Raw genomic sequence first — 9,288 nt, forward strand, 5'->3', positions numbered from 1 at the left:
GTACAGGATAGCAACAACAACTGCCCAAGTTACACCAGGAATGCACAATCCCGCCATCAGTTCTCAGACTGTCCTCAATAGGCTGAAAGAGGCTGGACTGAGAGCTTGTAGGCTTGTTGTAAGGCAGGTCCTCACCAGACATCACCGGCAACAACGTCGCCTATGGGCACAAACCCACCATCGCTGGACCAGACAGGACTGGCAAAAAGTGCTCTTCTCTGACGAGTCGCGGTTTTGTCTCACCAGGGTTGATGGTCGGATTCGCGTTTATCGTTGAAGGAATGAACGTTACACCGAGGCCTGTACTCTGGAGCGGAATCGATTTGGAGTTGGAGGGTCCGTCATGGTCTGGGGCGGTGTGTCACAGCATCATCGGACTGAGCTTGTTGTCATTGCAGACAATCTCAATACTGTGTTACAGGGAAGACATCCTCCTCCCTCATGTGGTACCCTGCCTGCAGGCTCATCCTGACATGACCCTCCAGCATGACAATGCCACCAGCCATTCTGCTCGTTCTGTGCGTTATTTCCTGCAAGACCGGAATGTCAGTGTTCTGCCATGGCCAGCGAAGAGCCCGGATCTCAATCCCATTGAGCACGTCTGGGACCTGTTGGATCGGAGGGTGAGGGCTTGGTCCGTTCCTCCCCGTTCCACCTATCTGGGGTCTTGCAGGTGCCTTGGTGGAAGATAGGGGTAACATCTCACAGCAAGAGCTGGCAAATCTGGTGCAGTCCATGAGAAGGATATGCACTGCAGTACTTAATGCAGCTGGTGGCCACACCAGATACTGACTGTTACTTTTGATTTGGACTCCCCCTTTGTTCAGGATTCATTAGTCACATGTCTGTAGAACTTGTTCAGTTTATGTCTCAGTTGTTGAATCCTGTTATGTTCATACAAATATTTACACATGTTAAGTTTGCTTAAAATAAACGCAGTTGACAGTGAAAGGAAGTTAATTTTTTTTCTGAGTTTATATGGAGATGTATGTGCAACAGTAGTTGAACTAAAGGCAAACACGCACATACCTTAGGCAAAAACAGGCAAAAATGCATTAAAACAAACAAAAATACATTTAACAGAGCTATAAATAACGCCTTAATCCTTTGATGATTTTGAGTACATGGGGGTAGAAATGGGTGAAGGTTTCATGGAGGGATATGATGCAGGAAATATTACTATGATGTTGGATTTATCAATTAATAGGGGACAAACACAGTTCATAAGCTAAATACAAATAAAACTCCTGGAAAGTGGGGTCTTGTCACGCCCTGACCGTAGAGAGCTTTTTATGTCTCTATTTTGGTTTGGTCAGGGTGTGATTTGGGTGGGCATTCTATGTTCATTTTCTATATTTTGTATTTCTTTGGCCAGGTGTGGATCTCAATCAGAGGCAGCTGTCTATCGTTGTCTCTGATTGAGAACCATACTTAGGCAGCTTTTTCCCACATGGTTGTTGTGGGTAGTTGTTTTCTGTTTTTTTGTCTGCACCAGACAGAACTGTTTCGTGTTGTTCTAAACAGGGACTTGAACCCTGGACCCTCAGATTAAATGTCTGATGCTCTACTGACTGAGCTATCCAGGATCTGTTTTTGCGTAATTCAATACACCTAACCTGCCGGGCAGAGGCACGTGCTGACGAGGGGGAATTGTCAGATGGTACATTTCCCCAGAGAAACATGCCTCCATTCCAAATAATCCAATCAACAAAATCTGAACTAGGGATCCCCTCCAAAAATGAATTTTCTCAAAGACCTCGTTGCTCAACGGTAGCGCGTCTGACTCCAGATCAGAAGGTTGCGTGTTCAAATCACGTCGTGGTCAGAATTTTGATGTGTGCAATCTCTGCCTTCTTTACACAGCGAAGTCAATGAATCAGCACAAGTACCAATGTGGCTTTACAGTACAAATCTCGCACGAAAATGACCAAACCAATGATGCTTTAGATGACAGTTGTCTCTCACAAAAGTCTGGCACAGTGCACATTCCTAAATCAGATAATGCTGTGTGATTGACAGACTTATTTCAGTCTTCGAAAAGGGAGTTTAAACCTGGAGGTTCAGATTAAAAATCCTAGTCTCCAGACTAAGCTCTTTTGGCTCTGGGAGTGTATTGTCCACAGGTGAACATGTCATGGAAAGTCATAGAAAAGGCAAGTATAGAAAACTGCCTACTAAAGGAAGGTGAACGTTAAAGCAACGCCCAAACAGGCACTTGAACCCTGGACCCTCAGATTAAAAGTCTAATGCTCTACCGACTGAGCTATCCAGGATCTGATTTTGCTCAATTCCATACACCTAACCTGCCGGGCAGAGGCACGTGCTAACGAGGGGGCATTGTCAGATTGTACATATCCCCAGAGAAACAGGCCTCCATTCCAATTAATACAGTCTATGAAATCTGAACTAGGCATCACCTCCAAAGATGCAAATTTCACCAAGACAGCGTGGCCAACGGTAATGCGTCAGACTCCTGATCTGAAGGTTGCGTGTTCAAATCACGTCGTGGTCAGGGTTGTTATGTGTAAAATCTCTGCCTTCTTTACACAGCGAAGTCAATGAATCAGCACAAGTACCAATGTGGCTTTACAGTACAAATCTCGCACGAAAACGACCAAACCAATGCTGCTTTAGATGACATTTGTCTCTCACAAAAGTCTGGCACACTGCAAATTTCTATATCAGCTAATGCTGTGTGATTGACAGACTCATTTCAGTCTTCGAAAAGGGTGTTTAAACCTGGAGGTTCAGATTAAGAATCCTAATCTCCAGACTAAGCTGTTTTGGCTCTGGGAGAATATTGTCCACAGGTGAACATGTCATGGAAAGTGACAAAAATTGCAATTATAGAAAGACTTGCTTCTGAAGGAAGGTGAACATTAACTTCTCTGGGATAGTTGGGACGCTAGCGTCCCAACTGACAAGCACCCCCAACCCCCCCCTCACTGATTAGCATCGCGTCACAATTAAATAGTAGCATGTAAAAATGTAAATATCATTAAATCACAAGTCCAAGACACCAAATGAAAGATACAGATCTTGTGAATAAAGCCACCATTTCAGATTTTTAAAATGTTTTACAGGGAAGACAAAATATGTAAATCTATTAGCTAACCACGTTAGCAAAAGACACCATTTTTCTTTGTCCACCATTTTTTCTCTCCACCAGTAGCTATCACCAATTCGGCCAAATAAAGATATTGATAGCCACTAACCAAGAAAAAACCCCATCAGATGACAGTCTGATAACATATTTATTGTATAGGATAGGTTTTGTTAGAAAAATGTGCATATTTCAGGTAGAAATCATAGTTTACAATTGCACCCACCATCACAACTCGACTAGAATAAATACAGCGAGCAACGTGTATTACCTAATTACTAATCATAAAACATTTCTTAAAAATACACAGCTCACAGCAATGGAAAGACACAGATCTTGTGAATTCAGACAATATTTCAGATGTTCTAAGTGTTTTACAGCGAAAACACAATAAATCGTTATATTAGCATACCACATGTGCAAACGTTACCCGAGCATTGATTCAAGCCAAAGAGAGCGATAACGTAATCATCGCCAAAATATATTAATTTTTTCACTAACCTTCTCAGAATTCTTCCGATGACACTCCTGTAACATCATATTACAACATACATATAGAGTTTGTTCGAAAATGTGCATATTTAGCCACAAAAAACCGTGGTTATACAATGACAATACTAGCAAAACTAGCCTGAAAATGTCGGGCGCCATTTTGGACAGTGATCTGGCGTAATGAATAACTAATCGTAAACTTTACTAAAAAATATAGGGTGGACAGCAATCGAAAGACAAATTAGTTCTTAATGCAATCGCTGAATTACATTTCTAAAATTATCCTTACTGTGCAATACAGGGTTCGCCAAGCGAAGCTACACAAAACAAAATGGCGGCTTATGCGTTTGACATTTTTCAACAGAATAACGATTTATCATCAAAAATAGTTCTTACTATGAGCTGATCTTCAATCAGAATCTTGGGCAATGTATCCTTTCTCCGGTCTAATCGTCTTTTGGTCGAAAGATGTCCTCGTCCTGTCGAAATGGCCACTAACGTTCGGCATGTACTGGAAACGTGACCGGCTCTTCAAAGTACGTCACAAAGAAATGCCTCAAAATCGCACTAAACGGATATAAATTGCTATAAAACGGTTTAAATTAACTACCTTATGATGTTTTTAACACCTATATCGAATAAAAACATGACCGGCGATATATAAGTGGCTAAACCAAAACTTGGAAGGAGGCCAGTCCGACGACCACTCTGCGTCGAGCGCACTGTTGAAAAGGACGTTCTTTCCGCTCCAGGGTCTATTTATAGAGCCCGGATTGCGCAATCCACTCCATTCAAAATCTCCCCGCTTACTGACATCTAGAGGAAGGCGTAGGCAGTGTTTGTAGCATCATAGCATTCACAGGGACTTATGAACTGACCTGGGAGCAGGGGCCAAGATTTCTGAAATCTCACTCCCTGGCAGGAAAAGTGCTGTAGAATGAGTTCTGTTTCACTCAGAGACATAATTCCAACGGTTATAGAAACTAGAGAGTGTTGTCTATCCAATAATAACAATAATATGCATATTGTACAAGCAGGAATTGAGTACTAGGCAGTTTAATTTGGAGATCAATTTTCGCAAAGTCGAAACAGCACCCCCTATATCCCAGAGAGGTTAAAGCAACGCCCAAACAGGGACTTGGACCCTGGACCGTCAGATTAAAAGTCTAATGCTCTACCGACTGAGCTATCCGGGCTCTGAATTTACTTGTTTTCATACACCTAACCTGCCGGGCAGATGCACGTCAGATCGTACATTTCCCCAGAGACACAGGCCTCCATTCCAAATGATACAGTCAACGAAATCTGAACTAGGCATCACCTCCATAGATGCGATTCTTCCAAGACCTCGTGGCGCAACGGTAGCGCGTCTGACTCCAGATCAGAAGGTTGCGTGTTCAAATCACGTCGTGGTCAGAATTTTGATGTGTGCAATCTCTGCCTTCTTTACACATCGAACTCAAAGAATCAGCACAAGTTCCAATGTGGCTTTACAGTACAAATCTTGCAAGAAAACGACCAATCCAATGCTGCTTCAGATGACAGTTGTCTCTCACAAAAGTATGGCACACTGCAAATTCCTAAATCAGATGATGCTGTGTGATTGACAGGCTTAAATCAGTCTTCAAACAGGGAGTTTAAACCTGGAGTTTCAGATTAAAAATCCTAAAGCTTTCAGACTAAGCTGTTTTGGCTATGGGATTGTATTGTCCACAGGTGAACATGTCATGGAAAGTGACAGAAATTGCAATTATAGAAAGACTTGCTTCTGAAGGAAGGTGAACATTAAAAGAAATCCCAAACAGGGACTTGAACCCTGGACCCTCAGATTAAAAGTCTGATGCTCTACCGACTGAGCTATCCGGGCTCTGAATTTACTTGTTTTCATACACCTAACCTGCCGGGCAGATGCACGTCAGATCGTACATTTCCCCAGAGACACAGGCCTCCATTCCAAATGATACAGTCAACGAAATCTGAACTAGGCATCACCTCCATAGATGCGATTCTTCCAAGACCTCGTGGCGCAACGGTAGCGCGTTTGACTCCAGATCAGAAGATTGCGTGTTCAAATCACGTCGTGGTCAGAATTTTGATGTGTGCATTCTCTGCCTTCTTTACACAGCGAACTCAAAGAATCAGCACAAGTACCAATGTGGCTTTACAGTACAAATCTTGCAAGAAAATGACCAATCCAATGCTGCTTCAGATGACAGTTGTCTCTGACAAAAGCATGGCACACTGTAAATTCCTAAATCAGATGATGCTGTGTGATTGACAGACTTATTTCAGTCTTCGAAAAGGGAGTTTAAACCTGGAGGTTCAGATTAAAAATCCTAAAGCTTTCAGACTAAGCTGTTTTGGCTCTGGGAGTATATTGTCCACAGGTGAACATGTCATGGAAAGTGACAGAAATTGCAATTATAGAAAGACTTGCTTCTGAAGGAAGGTGAACATTAAAATAATTCCCGAACAGGGACTTGAACCCTGGACCCTCAGATTAAAAGCCTGATGCTCTACCGACTGAGCTTTCCGGGCTCTGAATTTACTTGTTTTCATACACCTAACCTGCCGGGCAGATGCACGTCAGATCGTACATTTCCCCAGAGACACAGGCCTCCATTCCAAATGATACAGTCAACGAAATCTGAACTAGGCATCACCTCCATAGATGCGATTCTTCCAAGACCTCGTGGTGCAACGGTAGCGCGTCTGACTCCAGATCAGAAGGTTGCGTGTTCAAATCATGTCGTGGTCAGAATTTTGATGTGTGCATTCTCTGCCTTCTTTACACAGCGAACTCAAAGAATCAGCACAAGTACCAATGTGGCTTTACAGTACAAATCTTGCAAGAAAACGACCAATCCAATGCTGCTTCAGATGACAGTTGTCTCTCACAAAAGCATGGCACACTGCAAATTCCTAAATCAGATGATGCTGTGTGATTGACAGGCTTAAATCAGTCTTCAAACAGGGAGTTTAAACCTGGAGTTTCAGATTAAAAATCCTAAAGCTTTCAGACTAAGTTGTTTTGGCTATGGGATTGTATTGTCCACAGGTGAACATGTCATGGAAAGTGACAGAAATTGCAATTATAGAAAGACTTGCTTCTGAAGGAAGTTAAACATTAAAAGAACACCCAAACGGGGACTTGAACCCTGGACCCTCAGATTAAAAGTCAGATGCTCTACCGACTGAGCTAACCAGGCACTGATATTACTTCTTTTCATACACGTAACCTGCCCGGGCAGATGCACATTAGATCGTACATTTCCCCAGAGACACAGGCCTCCATTCCAAATGATACAGTCAACGAAATCTGAACTAGGCATCACCTCCATAGATGTGATTTTTCCAAGACCTCGTGGTGCAACGGTAGCGCGTCTGACTCCAGATCAGAAGGTTGCGTGTTCAAATCATGTCGTGGTCAGAATTTTGATGTGTGCATTCTCTGCCTTCTTTACACAGCGAACTCAAAGAATCAGCACAAGTACCAATGTGGCTTTACAGTACAAATCTTGCAAGAAAACGACCAATCCAATGCTGCTTCAGATGACAGTTGTCTCTCACAAAAGTATGGCACACTGCAAATTCCTAAATCAGATGATGCTGTGTGATTGACAGACTTATTTCAGTCTTCAAACAGGGAGTTTAAACCTGGAGGTTCAGATTAAAAATCCTAATCTCCAGACACAGCTGTTTTGGCCTTGGGAGTATATTGTACACAGGTGAACATGTCATGGAAAGTCATAGAAAAGGCAAGTATAGAAAGACTGCCTACTGAAGGAAGGTGAACATTAACTTCTTGCCACTAGGGGAGTGCCATTTCGACATAGCACAAATTCGTATCCAAATTAAACTGCCTCGTACTCAATTCTTGCTCGTACAATATGCATATTATTATTACTATTGGATAGAAAACACTCTCTAGTTTCTAAAACCGTTTGAATTATATCTGTGGGTGAAACAGAACTCGACTTAGAGCAATTTTCCTATGTGTATGTCAGAGTGCAGAATTTTGCTGGCTGTTCCCAGACCTGTGTATTAATTTGCCTGTCCTCTATTGGTTGAGATGCACTGCATACGCCTTCCCCTGGTTGTTAGCGAATAGGGAGACTTGAAATGGAGTTTCTACGTAGTTCCCAAAGTTTATAAATTGATTGGAATCGAGGTGTCCACCCTTTTGGATCCTCGCGCTGACGCAGAGAGGGTCTTGGCATGTCTTTTTAGAAGCTCTGGTTTTAGAAACTAGATATATCCGGCTCTGTTTTTATTCGATATAGGCTTTAAAGACATCATAATCTTGTTATTTTAAACCGATTTATATCAGTTTATGTCAGTATATTGCGATTTTCGGGCATTTCATTTTCTGACGTTGTATTGAGTTGGGTATCTCTCTCTCGAATGCCATTGTGTACTGCTAATTGCAACGTGGAAGGAAACATTCTCCAACCCAGCAACGATTATTTTGGCCAACGGACACCTTTCCCAAGATTCTGATGGGAGTTCAGCTAATAGTAAGAAATATTTATGCTGATAATTTGTTGTTCTGTTGAAAAACTAAAATGCATAAGACGCCATTATTTGCCGTGTAGCCTTGCGTTATCGCAGCTTGTATTGCACCCTGTATTGCGCAGTAAGGTTAATTTTAAAAATGTAATTCAGCGATTGCATTAGGAACTAATTTGTCTTTCAATTGCTGTCCACCCTGTATTTTTTAGTCAAGTTTATGATTATTTATTGATTAGACTAGGTGACTCTCCAAGATGGCGCCCGAAATTTTCTGGGCAGCTTGGCAACTTTTCTCATTGTATAAGCACGATTTGTGCCGCTAAATATGCACATTTTTGAACAAACTCTATATGCATTGTGTAATATGATGTTACAGGACTGTCATCTGAAGAATTCTGAGAAGGTTAGTGAAAATTAATATATTTTGGTGGTGAATACGTTATCGCTATGTTTGGCTGTAATCAATGCTGTTGTTTGGTTTGCAACTGTGCTAAGCAAATATAACGCTATATTGTGTTTTCGCTGTAAAACAATTAGAAAATCTGAAATATTGTCTGGATTCACAAGATCTGTGTCTTTCAATTGCTGTACGCTGTGTATTTTTAAGAAATGTTTTATGATGAGTAATTAGCTAATACACGTTGCTCTCTGTAGTTATTCTAGTCATTTTAGTGAGAGTTGTGATGGGGGCTGCAATGGTAAACTATGATTTATACCTGAAATATGCACATTTTTCTAACGAAACCTATGCTATACAATAAATATGTTATCAGACTGTCATCTGATGAGGTTGTTTCTTGGTTAGTGGCTATTTATATCTTTATTTGGTCGAATTTGTGATAGCTACTGATGGAGTAAGAAAATGGTGGAGTATGGAAGTGGTGTCTTTTGCTAACGTGGTTAGCTAATAGATTTACATATTTTGTCTTCCCTGTAAAACATTTTAAAAATCAGAAATGATGGCTTTATTCACAAGATGTGTATCTTTCATTTGGTGTCTTGGACTTGTGATTTCATGAACATTTTATTATATGATATCCCTGTGGCTTTAGGCTAGGCTATGCTAGTCAGCTTTTGTGATGGGGGGGATCCCGGATCCGGGTTTGGTAGGCGTTAGAGGTTAAAGCCACGCCCAAACAGGGACTTGGACCCTGGACCGTCAGATTAAAAGTCTAATGCTC

The 9,288-nt window shown here is 41.6% G+C and overlaps 9 non-coding genes across 9 annotated transcripts in view; 2 read left to right on the forward strand and 7 right to left on the reverse strand.

Moving 5' to 3' along the window:
* Window positions 1-1,513: 1,513 nt before the first annotated feature.
* trnak-uuu lies at window positions 1,514-1,586 on the reverse strand. Its single transcript has one exon. It is a non-coding gene; the product is annotated as a tRNA-Lys (tRNA).
* Window positions 1,587-2,200: 614 nt separating this feature from the next.
* trnak-uuu lies at window positions 2,201-2,273 on the reverse strand. The gene has a single exon. It is a non-coding gene; the product is annotated as a tRNA-Lys (tRNA).
* Window positions 2,274-4,718: 2,445 nt separating this feature from the next.
* On the reverse strand, window positions 4,719-4,791 carry trnak-uuu. Its single transcript has one exon. It is a non-coding gene; the product is annotated as a tRNA-Lys (tRNA).
* A 148-nt stretch (window positions 4,792-4,939) lies between these two features.
* trnaw-cca lies at window positions 4,940-5,011 on the forward strand. Its single transcript has one exon. It is a non-coding gene; the product is annotated as a tRNA-Trp (tRNA).
* Window positions 5,012-5,389: 378 nt separating this feature from the next.
* On the reverse strand, window positions 5,390-5,462 carry trnak-uuu. Its single transcript has one exon. It is a non-coding gene; the product is annotated as a tRNA-Lys (tRNA).
* Window positions 5,463-5,610: 148 nt separating this feature from the next.
* Window positions 5,611-5,682, forward strand: trnaw-cca. Its single transcript has one exon. It is a non-coding gene; the product is annotated as a tRNA-Trp (tRNA).
* A 378-nt stretch (window positions 5,683-6,060) lies between these two features.
* Window positions 6,061-6,133, reverse strand: trnak-uuu. Its single transcript has one exon. It is a non-coding gene; the product is annotated as a tRNA-Lys (tRNA).
* A 598-nt stretch (window positions 6,134-6,731) lies between these two features.
* On the reverse strand, window positions 6,732-6,804 carry trnak-uuu. Its single transcript has one exon. It is a non-coding gene; the product is annotated as a tRNA-Lys (tRNA).
* A 2,432-nt stretch (window positions 6,805-9,236) lies between these two features.
* trnak-uuu overlaps window positions 9,237-9,288 on the reverse strand; it is a 73-nt gene continuing 21 nt past the window's right edge. Inside the window, exon 1 of the tRNA in view lies at window positions 9,237-9,288. This exon is cut by the window's right edge and continues 21 nt beyond it. This is a non-coding gene — a tRNA (tRNA-Lys).

The sequence above is a fragment of the Salvelinus namaycush genome, chromosome 2 (assembly GCF_016432855.1).
Source record: "Salvelinus namaycush isolate Seneca chromosome 2, SaNama_1.0, whole genome shotgun sequence".
Lineage (NCBI taxonomy): Eukaryota > Metazoa > Chordata > Actinopteri > Salmoniformes > Salmonidae > Salvelinus > Salvelinus namaycush.